General features: G+C 45.8%; 1 protein-coding gene across 1 annotated transcript in view; it reads right to left on the bottom strand.

Annotated features, from left to right (window-relative positions):
* The window catches only part of USP49 (ubiquitin specific peptidase 49), a 21,395-nt gene extending 11,497 nt beyond the window's left edge, over window positions 1–9,898 (bottom strand). Inside the window, exon 1 of the mRNA XM_057386928.1 lies at window positions 9,841–9,898. The gene's annotated coding sequence lies outside the window, so the exon portion shown is untranslated. The remainder of the gene's footprint in view (window positions 1–9,840) is intronic.
* Window positions 9,899–13,641: the final 3,743 nt, after the last annotated feature.

The raw sequence follows: 13,641 nt of genomic DNA, 5'->3' as shown, positions 1-13,641 counted from the left end.
ATTAAATATAAACATTTTTATGAAGCCTAACTCAGTTTCTCATCTAAGAGAYGAATAAAAGTGACTAAAACCTCAAGTAGCTGTATTTTTAATTTTCACCTCTTGGCTTTAGATTTTAAACTCAGCTCTAGATATTCTTTAGGGTCATTGCAAAATAAATAAATAAACAAAATCCATGTTCTACAGGTCCCTGAAAATGTGGGAATTACTATTTAAAGAGCCTGAAAGCTAAAAACCATTGTTAAAATGCTTTTTGTGCCTTAATTCCTGGATTTCTAGRAATTAATTTCTCTATTTATTCGAGCACATAAAGTCCCTTCTACCCTTTCTCCCCAGAGGCATCCAGGTTTTATTTTTGGGATAAAAATACGCTTTTGAAAGCATCAAGAAGCTGGGAAACACAATCCTAACATATAATTCACAGCGTTCCTGAACAGCTCCAGCCCTCCTGAACCATCCCAAAAGGAAAGAATTCCCAAATTCCTGATTCTCCCATCTGGAGAAACCAAAGCAATCACAGCAAAGACACAGAAATGGAATGATCAACCTGGAGCAGGAAAAAGAACGGAATTAGGACAGGGCTGGGAGTTGATTCTGACCCATAAAAGTTCTGATTTCACTYGGTAGAACCCAGGAATTCCCAAAAAGTTCTACATCCACAGGGGTGGCAACAGCAGAAGGAAATGTCCCAAATCCTGAAGTTTTCCAGCTGTTTGACCCCAAATATTCCYCCTGGAACAGCTCAGCTGGAGCTTTAACAGCACAAAATCAGTGGCACCACTCCAAATTCACCAGAAATTCACTTTTTTTGTGCCTTCCATCCCCAAACTGTCGGGATTCACCCCAAATCCAGAATTTTTGCTTCTTTTCACATTTCCCACTGCTCCTGCTCCAGGAACAGGGATCTGTGCCCACGGAATAATTCACCAGGGCCAGGTTAAACCAAAAAAGCAGGAGCAGAGATCAGCATCTTTCCCTCAGATTCCCACTTTCCCTCATTCATTCCAAAAAAACCCCGGAATTCTCTGGAATTACACCCAGGAACCCAAATTTTCTTATCATTCCTTTTAATCACAGCCAGCCACACAACCCCCTGTGTTTTTCCAGCCTGCAGGATGAATTTTTGCTTTTCCTCACAGCTCTTTCACTGATATTTTCCCGCTCGGCGCATCCCATTTATCACCAACCATCAGGAGTTGAGGTTCACAGCAACAGTTCAGAGATTATATATTAAAAAATAAAAAAAAACCTCAGCCTTTTGATAGGGAAAATCCTACTCCAATCCCATCAAAACAAAATCYAACAACATTTTTGACGTGATCACCTTAAAGGTCTTTTCCAGCTTCAATAATTCCATGACTGCAAAGGCAGAGCTGGTTATGTTCTGACCTCGAGCGCCTCCAGCATTCCCAAACCCGATGAATTTTATATCAAAACACAGAATTKCAATCAAATAAATCCAAAATTCCATGGCACGGGGATGAGGGGAAGTTGAGCAGCCGCGGGATTCGGCAGCGGAATCGCAGCCTCTCGCAGGATCTCTTTGTGACAGACACAAAGAGGGATTACGGCACGGAGGGAACACTCGCTAAGTTCTGGGGAATCCTCTGCTGTTCTTTTTGCAGCAAAATTAATTTCCATCCCAGTAAAATCGCTGCTGGAATGGGAACAAACCCGTGGGGAGCGGATCTGGGAGCCATCAGTCACCCTGAGGTGTCAGAGGAATCGCCGAGGCAATAAAGCAGCAGCCAAGCCCAGCAGGCTGTGCCTGATTATCTCCCCAGCCTGGAGGAACGGGCAAAAACAGAATTCCAAGGAAGAGCACAATTCCATGGGATGGGCTCAGTGCCTCTTATGGGTTGGGGATCCCGAAATTAAAAAAAAAAGCCGGGTTTTGACACGTTTTCCATCATTTTCCTTCGTTTGCCAATCAATTACTGGGTTTTTTTTTAAATCTCAAGAGAGCGAGGCGGAACAGCAGGAAATTTTCTGTGGGTTTTGCRATAGTGGAAAATCTTCAGTGGGTTTTACAACAGCGAATTTTATACAATCTCAATTTTCTCTGGGTTTTAGAAACACTGTTCCTTGGTAAAAGGAGTAAATCACAGCCATTTATCCAATTTATCCGAGCGCGGCGAGGACTTTGGGATTTTTATTTGTCTGACCAACAAAACCCCAAGGTGCTTGATGGGATTTCTACCCAGGATCCATAAACATCCCCACATTCCCATACAGAGGGTGCTGCTCTGGAAATACCAAATCTCCGACCCCTGGGGCTCCACTGAGGGTTTCTCTGTTTTTTTGCCAACAAAGAATTAAAGGATTTACACATCCTCTTCCCCTGCTCAGCTGCTGGGCCTGGTTTGTGCCGGGAAAAGCGAATCCATCCAGCAATTCCTGCTCTTCCTCAGCGTCCAAACAGSAGTTAGGAGTGGCTTTAATAAAACCAAGATTTGTGTTTTCAGCCCCAGCCTCACATGAGGTTTGTGCCTCTGTTTTCTGGTGCTAAAGGAAGAATTTTTCTTGCTCAAACGCTGTTTCTCCCTATTTCCTGATGGAATTATTCCTGATTTGCATATTATGGATCCTGTTCTGGTTGAAATCAGTTTTTTTTAGTGAATTACAGGCAGGATCTGAGCAGTGTCTTTGTCCTCCCCACAAGCCGAGGTCGGAAGCGGGACCCCGATTTGTGAACTCTCAGGTTGTTAATCTTCCTTAAGAACTGCAGATCAACCCAGGCCCCATTCTGCAGCATCTGGTATTTTAATAAATTATCCTCCTAAGAGGTTAAAGTTCATCCCTTCAATTTGTCCTGAGACCAAACAACAACAGGACAAGGAGAGCAAGGAGGGAGAGGTGAATTTGGGGTTGAGGCCACAAAAAGCTGCTCCTAAACCCTTCCTATTTTAGGCTAAACAYGGTATTTCCTTCCTTCTTCACTGACTCATTTCCACATCACCCAATCTCCCTGAGAAGTGCAGGAAAAAAGCAAATTTCAGATTTTTTTTTCTCTCTTAAAAGCCACTCGCTGTTTCCGCTCCCTATTGTTAGGAAATRTTTTATTTCTTCAAAATAAACTCCGGTGAGCAGGATCTTCATCCCTGCTCTGATTCAGGTGAATTAACTATTCTTAGTTAAATAGATTTGCTTCTAGTCTTAGTCTGATGACAGATTAACTCCTGACTGGTCGGATTATGGATTTACCTCTGGAACTAAATCACTTTTGAGGCTGAGTTCTAGCTATTAGTTCTTTCTAACTCAGCTGAACAGCTTTTAGTGCCTCCTTTGTGTTTTTGAAAGAATGATTAAACATCATTCAATCCAAGCTCAGGGCTTTTTCTCACAACTTCAGTGAATAAATAGCTGATTTTAGGAGTTTTTTTTAAAGAATAGCAGGGTTTTGGTGGATTTTTTCAGCATAATTAATGTCATTTTAAGTTTAAGATGTTTGTTCTTWAAATTAAAATTAAAACATGTTTTTTGTGCTTGTGTGGTTTTAAAGGACATAACCCCTGCTTGGTTCTCCTCACCAGATCAACCTGCTCTTCCCACATGGATATTCCTTTTATTTTTTCCCTCAAGATGCAGAAGACACCAAAAATTCACAGAATCAMAAAATATCCTGAGTTGGGAGSGACCCAYAAAAATCAGGGAAGTCCAAYTCCTGATTTATCCCCTACAGCACCCAGACATTTAAACACGGCTGGTTTTAAATAAAATATTCMAAATGTGACACCAAAAACTGTCCCTGCCATCAGGAGAAGCAGCCACTGAGAGGAATTTCAAAAGCAAAAATAAACCCACCTGTAACTGCCTTAGAAAATTCCTGGATGGGGAAATTGGAGCACTGAAATGCAGGATTTAAATCTCATCCACTGCTCCATATCCCCATCGAGGGGTTTTTAAACAGCACAGCCCAAATTTTGGTGAATTTATCTTAAAGCAGCTCTCTGAGCCAAGCACAGCCTTGGAATCACTTAATTCTCGCTCTAATGACTCAAAAACCCTTTAAACACCCAAAATCAGATTGTGCTGTTCAGTTCTACCAACACACACAAATTTCTATTATAAATAATATAAGATTTGTGTAACTCAATCCTGACACCCGTCCCTCCACCCAGAAACCCACTGACTACTAAAACCACAGTGAATATAAACACAAACACAATTAATTAAAAAAAAAAAAAGATATTAATTCCTCATTCCATCAGTTACATCTGAGTGGGGGGAGGTTTTCATGCCCAACTTTACTTCCTAAAGTTCAATGCCTGAAAAAATTATCTGGTTCTGGGGGATCCCCTCCAGTGCAGAATTAATGAAGAAAAATATAATAATAAGATAATGAAATATAATAATAAGATATTATAAAAATAAAATAATATTTGAGTAAAAATATACAATTAAATATAATAAGATATAATGATATTCACATTATATTTATGAATGAAAATATAATAATATGATTATATATAATAATTGGATATAACAGTAAGATAATATTTGCATTATATTTATGAATTTAAAAATAATAATAAGATAATGCTGSAGGTAGGAGTCAGCTACAAATTTCCTTTTTGTAACACACATAGAACTTTTTATTTCACTTAAAGCACGAGGTGCAGTTCTAAAGCAATGAAATTCCTGGCTAAAGTCAATTCCAGCACCAGGCAAGAGCTGGAATGGGTCCAGCACAGCCAGAAAAAGGATTTATAACAGCACAGAGTGATGGGACAAGGGGGAATGGATTTAAACTGACAGGGTGAAAGTTTAGATGGGAAATTAGGGGGAAAAAATCTTCCCTGTGAGGGTGGGGAGTTGGCACAGGGAGTTGTGGCTGCCCCTGGATCTCTGGAAGTGTCCAAGGCCAGGCTGGATGGGGATTGGAACAACATGGGATAGAGGAAAGTGGAATGGGATGGGCTTTAAGATCCCTCCCAASCAATCTGGGATTCTGTGATTTAATAAAAACCCCGGTTCTGTCAGGAATTTACTGGAATGTCAGGCTCAAAGACAGCAAAAAAAACCACAAAAAAAAACCCCTGAAACAAAGCCCCAGCAGCGCAATCCCCTAAAGCAACACTGAGTGCTCTCCTCAGGACACTTTTAGGATTTCCAGCTAAAAGCCACTTATCACTTCATCACCCCACCCTGACCAGCTCCATCCACGCCGCTTTTATTTCAACTCCAAACCCTCCGATTGTCTCGGGAGGCTTTTCAAAGCCTGGGAGAGAGGGGCAGAATGTAATTAGAGGACAGTATTTCTTCATCCAATCTAAAGCCGCCCACTGAAAGCGAGTGGGAAAATCCGGTCCCAAGGCAGCGCTGCTCCATGGATTTGCYTTTCATAGGGAATAAGGGATGGGAACAGCGGTGCCCGGTCCTTAATCAGCTCAGCTGATCCCTATAGAACATCTCAATGCGGGGACACAGCTGTGGCCCATAACTCTTGGCTTGATCTTCCATGSTTTGCCTGAAAAGGGCAGAAATGCACTCAAAGATTTGCTCCGGTAAATTGGTCCTTTGAAAAATAAAATAAAAAAAACAAAAAAAAAAACCCATCCCTGGCTGCACCCAGAGGAGGGAAAAACAGCTTTTTTCTCAGTGCACACGGTTAGGGATTGAGTGTGAAAGTTTTTGTGGTCGAAACCACTCCCCAAACTATTATTTGCTGGTAAAATCCAAGTTATTTAGCAATTCCAGCCTTCCGTGGGGATTCCCCTGCCTGAGGATGCACTTTTTTTCCTTCAGTATTTCAGACAGCAAACTCCCTAAAAACGCTGAAAATAAACCCACCTCCTTAGTCAGAATCTTTCTTTAAATAGTCCATTTGTCACGACTGACACGTTCCAAGTTTCAGAGGAACTCGGAGCTGTCACATCCCCCGATTTCAGCTCTTTTCCATTTGGAAAAGCAGCTGAGAGCTGAATTACAGAGCCAGAGAGACTGGGAAAAGCGTGGGGAGGAAAAAAAAAGAAAAAGCTCTGACAAAGCCAGACTGCTCAGTGACTGACAGAGTAATTACCTAATTAAAGGAGCTCACCTAGCAGAGCGTTCTTGCAAAAATCTCCGGGTATCTCCCAACAATTTGGCGTTTTCTGMGGGATTTCAGCTGATTTGTCTCCCCTTGGAGGTGGAACAGCTCATTATCATCTCGCCAGCTAAAAGCTCATTAACAACAATTAGGAAAAAAATATAAACTTGGCAGCTTTGTGTTGTTTTATGSCTATTATAGACACTCCAAATACTGTTGCAAAAAGGGATTTTTTTTCCTTTCTCACCCAGCACAACGGTGGATTTTAACCTGCATTTTTCTCAGTACACCAGGATATAAATTACTGCAAATACACAAATTAACAGCTTTAATTCACTCAGAAATTCCATSCCAAAGACGCAGGCAAAGGACAAAATCTCACCTCCATTTTTACCTCCTCTCCTCTTTAATCTGTTTTGTTTTAAGGGGTGTCTGGCTGCTCTGTGCTGGAATTCCCTGGCTCACCTGAGCCATCTTTGAGCTCAAACCTTCTAAAACCCCAAAGCAAAGAGCATTTGTGGGTACACAGGGAGACATCAGCTAACAGCTGAGTTATTCTCATCTCTAAATGGGATTTTTAAATGATTTCTGCTCCACAATTTGGATTTGCTCAGCACCCTCAGGAGCGAAGACTCGTTAAGGGTTTCACGCTAATGAGGATCCTCTTCCTTTCACTGGCATTGAAGGGGTTTTGCATTTTCTATACAAGAGCCTGCGGTGAAGTGTTTGGGAAAGGATTTGGGAAAAGGTGAAGGGTTTGGGAAAAGGTGAAGGGTTTTGGAACAACAGGCTGCTGAGACCGGAACATCTCCCAAAGTTTCATTCCCCAAAGGGTAAAAAAAAAACCAAAACAAAACAAAACGAAACCCCAGCAACAAAACCAACCGTTGATGAAATATTCAGGATGAAAACCACAAAGGTTGTTAAACAAAGTGAGGAAACTTCTGGTTCTCACCGGAGAGGATTCCTAAGAAAAGAAAGGATTAAARGGAATCTTTGGGAGCTCATCCCACCACAAAGAACCCCATTTTCCTCTTCCTCCTCACCTCAACCACTGCTCCCACYTACAGGCAAAACTTACTCAGTATCTGTTTATTTATAAGAATTTCGAGCCAAACCTCTTGGTTTTGTTTTGCCTCAGAGCTGGGCTCAACTTCAGAAAAGCTTTCACACTTCCCTAAAGTGAAAAACACCCGGGAAAGAATCCACACCTTCAGCAGCAGCTGAATTTTGTAGTATTCTTTTTATTTTTGTAGTATTTTGGAGTATTTCCATTTCTTAACTGCTCTAAATCAATCCACTAATGCCTTCTCAGGGCTGAAAAAACACTAAATTTCACTTTATGAGTCCCAGCAGAAGTCCTGTGACATTTCAGTATAAAAACAGTTAATGAAGGGGAAAAAAAAAGCCAAGAAAAACAGGATCTAAAAGACACTTTCAGTCATTTACACTGAACAAAYCACTTTTGCTGCTGAGAAAGTGCTTCTTGTCACCTGTTTGGAGGTGCTGAGACAAAACAGGGCTGCTTAAAAAAATAATAATTAATGAGTRAGTGTGTTTTAGCACTGAGGAAAACAACCTGCAGCACACCATGAGGGCAGAGATGCTTCAATCCCAAGAAATCCCCTGTAAAAATGACACCCAGAGCAGAGACAACGCCTGAATGTGGCTTTTTCTGTCCTCATTGATGGATTTTCACCATTCCCTTCCCAATCCAAACTTTCCCCAACTCCAGCACACGAGGTTGATCCCAAATTTCTCCATCCTCACAGGCCTCCCGTCGAGGCCAGGGACCACATGCAGCCGRAATCTCGGCAGGAATTGCAGCGAGAGATTCCATCTTAACAATCCTTGGCCACACAACAGCCAAACAAATCCTTAATTTTGGTTTTCTGGCTCTTTTGTAGCCCCTAACCCGTTGCATATGTGACTATTGTCCAAGCCCTGCTCCYGAACAAGCAAAATTCTCTGTCACCAACCCARCTTGCACAAGACAGAGAATTATTCSACACTGGAAAAAAATCTGCCAACTTCAAAACACCCTCTTCCACTCAGAGTCAGCTCGAATTCATCGGGAGAGAGATCAGGGGAGGAATAAATGCACATTTATGGTTTGCTGAAAGCTCGGGGACATCAAATGCTKCTCACACTTGGCACATTGTTCCCAAATATTTGCACCCAGCCCGCTCTCAAGGCAATTAAAAACACCAAATAAAACTCCAAACGCTTTTGTTGCCTTCTCTTTTTTGAACTTTTAAACATCACCAAGCCTCTCTGACCCCTGGATAAACACAGCAACCCYTGAGTGCAGCTGCCTGAGGCAGAGCAGCCAAAATTCGGTGAAAATTCCTCACRGGGCAGCTCCTGACAGTTTACAGCAATGCTAATTTAATCCAAGTTTAATCCATGCTGTTTGCATCCACATGGGGTTTTTAATTCACAATTYCACTCATTTTTCCCCTCTCCTTAGCCATCCTAATTTCTTGCATCCCAGCCACGTTTCCTCAGCTCCAGCAACAGCTCAGTTCTCAATCCCCCTCCCCAACACCTCATTTTTGCTTCCAGCCYCCCCCCAAAACATCCCTTTTAATCCACTTTTTTCAGCTTTTCCTCCGGATAAAAAACAGACTCCACTCCAGGAGAAACTCCTCCCGAAATCCATCAGTTTTCCCTGGAATGAGGAATCACCACCTCTCTCCCAGGGCTCCACGAGCATCTTTCCCTGAGCATTTTCAGAGGCAGCGGTGYGTGAAAAGGACTAAATTTTGCATCGTTTCTCACCGGGAGAGCTCAGCGACTCCAGGCATCTCTCCCTGACTAAAAGTACAGCAGGAACTCCGCCAAGTAAAGCCAACTTCCCACTCTGCCAGCGAAAATATTTCAGGATAACGGGATGCTTTCCCCAAGCCCGGGAGTACCTGGAGCTGTTTTGACAACAGGGATCAGGYTCGTTCCTCACTTAACGCGATTAACGGGTGCTTTTCCCTAAAATTAGCAGCTTTTCCAGCGCTGAATTCCCCGTTTGGAGAGGCTCGGTTATCCCTGATCCGGGATTCCCGTGGTTCCCGGAGCCCTCGTGGCAGGGGGGGAACCCCTTGGAGGTTTTAAAAAAAGGGGATTTTTATGAGGTTTTGCCGCCTGGAGCTGACTCTCAGCACCACCAAATCCCCCCGGATCAAGTTCTGCTCTTTCCCCCGGTGTGGGACACACAAACCCACGGCTTTTTCGTTTGTTTTTTTTTGTTTTTTTTTTTGTTTTTTTTTTTTCTCTAAATAAACGTAAACCAGCACCAATTTTTCCCCGTTTTTGTGCCTTCTCCCCGCTTCTCCCCGCTCAGCACGGGGGTTTAAGGGGAGTTTTTTTAAGGGGTTTTTCCCCTTCCCAGCGAAGCCACGACCCCCAGGACGCCCTCACGGCCCCAGAAAGGGGGGAAAGAGGGGGGCTGAGGCGAGAGGGTCCCGGGGGGGGGGGGGGGGGGGGGGGGGGGAACGTGGAGAAGCGGGGAGTGTTTCCCTCAACAAAGGGAAAGTTGCGGAGCCGCCGAGCCCGGCGCGGGGGTCCCGCCCGCAAACAAAAGACGGCGACCCCCGTGATGGATGAGGGGGGATGGCGGAACGGGGTCCGCCTCAGCCCCACAACCGCACCGCGGAAAGGGGGGGGGGGTCCCTTTCAGGGGGGGCATCAAAGACCCCTCCTGTCCTCCTTGTGCTCAGCCCCCATATCCCCCGACCCGCCTGTCCCTCTCTGTCCTCAGGGGGGTCGCGTCCCGTGTGTCCCCCCCCCCTCACCCCCCCGTCCCCTTTATTTACCGCCATCACCAGCACGCGCGAGCTGTCACCCAGCGCGAGACGCCCCGGCCGGCCACGCCCCCTCCCCGCCCATTGGCCGCCGCGCCCCGCCCCGCTCTCCCATTGGCTGCAGCGCGCGTCACTCAACGCAGACACCCGCCTCCCTCTCCGCCGCTTACGCCGATTGCGTAGCGCGGCACCCAAGCGGAGCCCGCGGGTATTTCCGCTGTTTGCGTAGCGTACGCACCCCGCTGGCGTAGCGTACGCAGCGGCGGGCAAAGCGGCGGCGGAGCGTACGGAGTGTGCGCAGCCGGCGGGGGGCGCTGTTCAATGGGCGCCGGGGGGGGCGGGACGGCGCGGGTTCGAGTCCCGCCYCCGCCCGTGACGTACCGGGCTTTGTGAATCGCGGGGCCGAAGTTCGGTCGAGGCACGGGAGGGTAAATAAGGGTGTCTCGGAGACAAAGAGGCTCCGAAAGGGGCGGCGCGGGGCCCCCCGASGGGGTGGCGTGGGGTGGGAGATACCCCACGGGGGCCCTGAGGTGATGGGGGGGCTGAGGTGATGGGGGGGATTCGGCACGGGGGTCCCTGAGGTGATGAGGGGGCACAAGGGGGAGGCCATGAGGGCTTTGGGGTGATGGATACCTTGAGATGGGCACCCTGAGGTGATTTGGGGGACGCCCCAGGGGGGCCCTTGAGGTGATGGGGGTGCCAAGGGGGTTCTGAAGTGATGGAGACCCTGAGGTGATGAGGGGGCAACCCGAAGGGCCCTCAGGTGATGGGGGGGAATTATGGGGTTTCTGAGGGGATGAAGACCTTGAGATAGGGTCTAAAGCGATGGGGGGAGGGCATCCCACAGGACCCCAAAGGTTACAGGGAGAGAGGGGGCACCCCAAAGAGTCCCTGAGGTGATGGGGGCATACCCCAAAGGGTCCCTGAGGTGATGGCAGATCACCCCAAAGCATCCCTGAGGTGATGGAAGGACACCCCAAAGGATCCCTGAGGTGATGGGGGGACACCCCAAAGGATCCCTGAGGTGATGGGGGGACACCCCAAAGGGTCTCTGAGGTGATGGGGGGACACCCAAAGCATCCCTGAGGTGATGGGGGGACATCCCAAAGGATCCCTGAGGTGATGGGGGGACACCCCAAAGGATCCCTGAGGTGATGGGGGGACATCCCAAAGGATCCCTGAGGTGATGGGGGGACACCCCAAAGGATCCCTGAGGTGATGGGGAAGGTTTGAGGGGGCTGTAGGGTCCCTGAGGTGATGGAGAACATGACAGGGGGACTCTGAGATAATGGGGTCACACCCCACGTGGCCCCTGAGGTGACAGGGACCCCATGGTGGCACCTGGGCCTGGTCCATTCTGACTCTGTACCTGCCTGGAGATCACACTGGCACAGCTTCAATGAGTCTGTAACGTCTAAGAATTAAAACTTTGTGAGATTAAAAAACCACCACAGCGCAAGAACAGAACAAAAGCCCCAAAAATCCCCCCGGGTGGCAGCGAAACTTGGGAGTGGCTGTGCCACTGATGCACTTTGTGACCCTGGTAACATCACCTATATAATAAATAAATAAATAAATARAAATAATAAACTRTGCAAAAGTGATGCCTCCATTCCCAAAATCCCCGTTCCTTTTAGGTCAGGCTTCAATTTAGGGAATGAAACAACACTGACAGAGATTTTGAAAGGTGCAGAAGCAGGAAAAAAAAGAAAGAATTCACGGTGGTACAGGACCACAGTGTGGCCACCTGCCCAACAAAACAGGCAACCAACCTTCAAAAACTGAGATTTGACAGGCAAGATGAGGATTTCTGCAGCAAATAAAATGGAAAAAAAGAGTCATTTTGGCCAACAAGAGAGTAAAAAGCCTCAGAGTCATGTGGGGCAGCTGTTCCCTCATTCCCAGGAGGCAGCAACAGGCTTTGCTGGGACACGAAGGGCTAAATCCTCCTCATCCTCACGCCTGTGGGAACCCRCTGACGTCAAGGGGTTAATTAAAGGCAGAACGTCCCTTTTTATAACTCCAGGAACAGCACAATGTATTAATAAAAGCCCAGAAATCCCCAGGGATTCCGGCACACGCTTCCCATGTTTTTTAGGCACGTGAGGAGAGTTTGGACATCTCTGGTTAAGGGAGCAGCCTGGGGAATTAACAAAGCATTACCGACATTCACYGTGACTAATCTGCTCATTAAGAAGGGTTTGTTTGTTTTTTTTTTAACCTTAAAGCTTGTAATGGAAAACAGGACAAGGATAACCCACCCCTACAAAACGTAATTTTCCTAAATTTTCCCGGTTTAATTACGTGAATTTTCACCACTGAACAGCCCCACGTAAGTCATGAACTCGAGGCTCAGAGTTGCAAAAAAATCAGTGTATTCAGCATGTTGGAATTTCTGCCACGCTTAGGGGATATTGTGCCATTTCTTATGGTTCATTAACCWCCACTTTCTGGGCCCTGTGCTGATTAAATTTATTAAATGCTCACAACTAAAAGCTCTGAGTATTCAAACAGTTAATTAAGTTTGCAGGTAGAAATGATAATCACAGAGAATCATATAGAAATTAAAAGTTCTCAGCCAGAAAATCAAGCCACAAACCAGCTGCTTTTTTTTCCTYTTTGCTTCAGGAAAAMAATCTGTTTAGGACAAATTATTTCTGTTTTCTTTGCTCTTCAGACTCTTACGGGCAAGAAACCAACAATATTTTTCCTCTGAGCTGTTTTTTCACAAGGAATTCACTGTCCTGCTGGGAAATCTTCTTTCCCAAAACCATCCTTGGAGTTTCTCTACCTCCCCTTTTCATCCAGGACACATCTCAGCAGAGCTGGAATGCTGATGACTTTTCAGGAATATGATGGAAAAAAAGATACTGAAGTATCGTTATGTCTTACAATGAATTTTTGGCTCTTATTGCCCAAATTCTTCCTTATTCCATTGAATTTGAAGCCATCAGGATTTTTTAAATGTTGTTCAGGGACAGAGCATTTATTACCTACCTTWAAAATAACGGGATAAAGCAGCTGGAATTCTCTCTGTGCCTGAAAAAGCTCCTGTCAGGCTCATTTATTTATTTTTAAATTTTGAGAGGCGGCAGTTTTTGATGTTCCCATCAGCTTTACAGWGGGTAAAGGCAAGGTAAGAACGTGCCAGGAACAGGAAAATACCAGAATTCTTTTTTTTCACAAAGAAATCAGTTTGCTTTGGGGTATAAAGGTCTTGAAGCAAACCCAAGAAAAGACTCTAAATTTAAACATCACAAACCAGCACAACTCTCACTGTGCAGAAACTCCTCCTTCTCCCAAAATCCAGGGTTTTATTGGGATGGAATGCCAAAAAACACTGATGTGGATATAAAAAATAATAAATTGGAGAGATCTCTCCTGTAGCTGTTCGAAGTCTTGGAAGCCGTTGCTTTTTGCTGGAATTTCTCTTTTCCCCATGGATAAACAGCGATTCCCTGCACGAAGCACAGATCCAATAATCCCAAACCGTGCAGGACAACCAGGAACACGCACGGAAAACTTTGAAACGGGAACRAGTCCAAGAAGAAAAAAACCCTTTGGGGATTTTGGAGGAACTCCTGATCCAGCTGGGCAGGATGCATTCAGGGAGCTCCAGGGAATCCTTTTCACCTGATCCCAGCCACAGGGACCTGCTGCTGCTTGCGGATTTTGTTGAAGAGCTCCATGTACTGCACCATGGTGTCCCCGGGGCTGTAGGCACTGTCGTGCTTGGTGCTGAACACGGACGGGATCCCGGGAGCGTGGCTGCCCATGAAGCTCTGCATGAATTCCATCAGCAGGTTCCAGCAG

This window comes from Malurus melanocephalus, unplaced genomic scaffold, assembly GCF_030028575.1.
Source record: "Malurus melanocephalus ecotype Western Australia unplaced genomic scaffold, MMel_1.1 scaffold_1099, whole genome shotgun sequence".
Taxonomy (NCBI): Eukaryota; Metazoa; Chordata; class Aves; order Passeriformes; family Maluridae; genus Malurus; species Malurus melanocephalus.
Note: the sequence above shows the minus strand (reverse complement) of the source record. Positions and strands in the feature narration are given on the sequence as shown.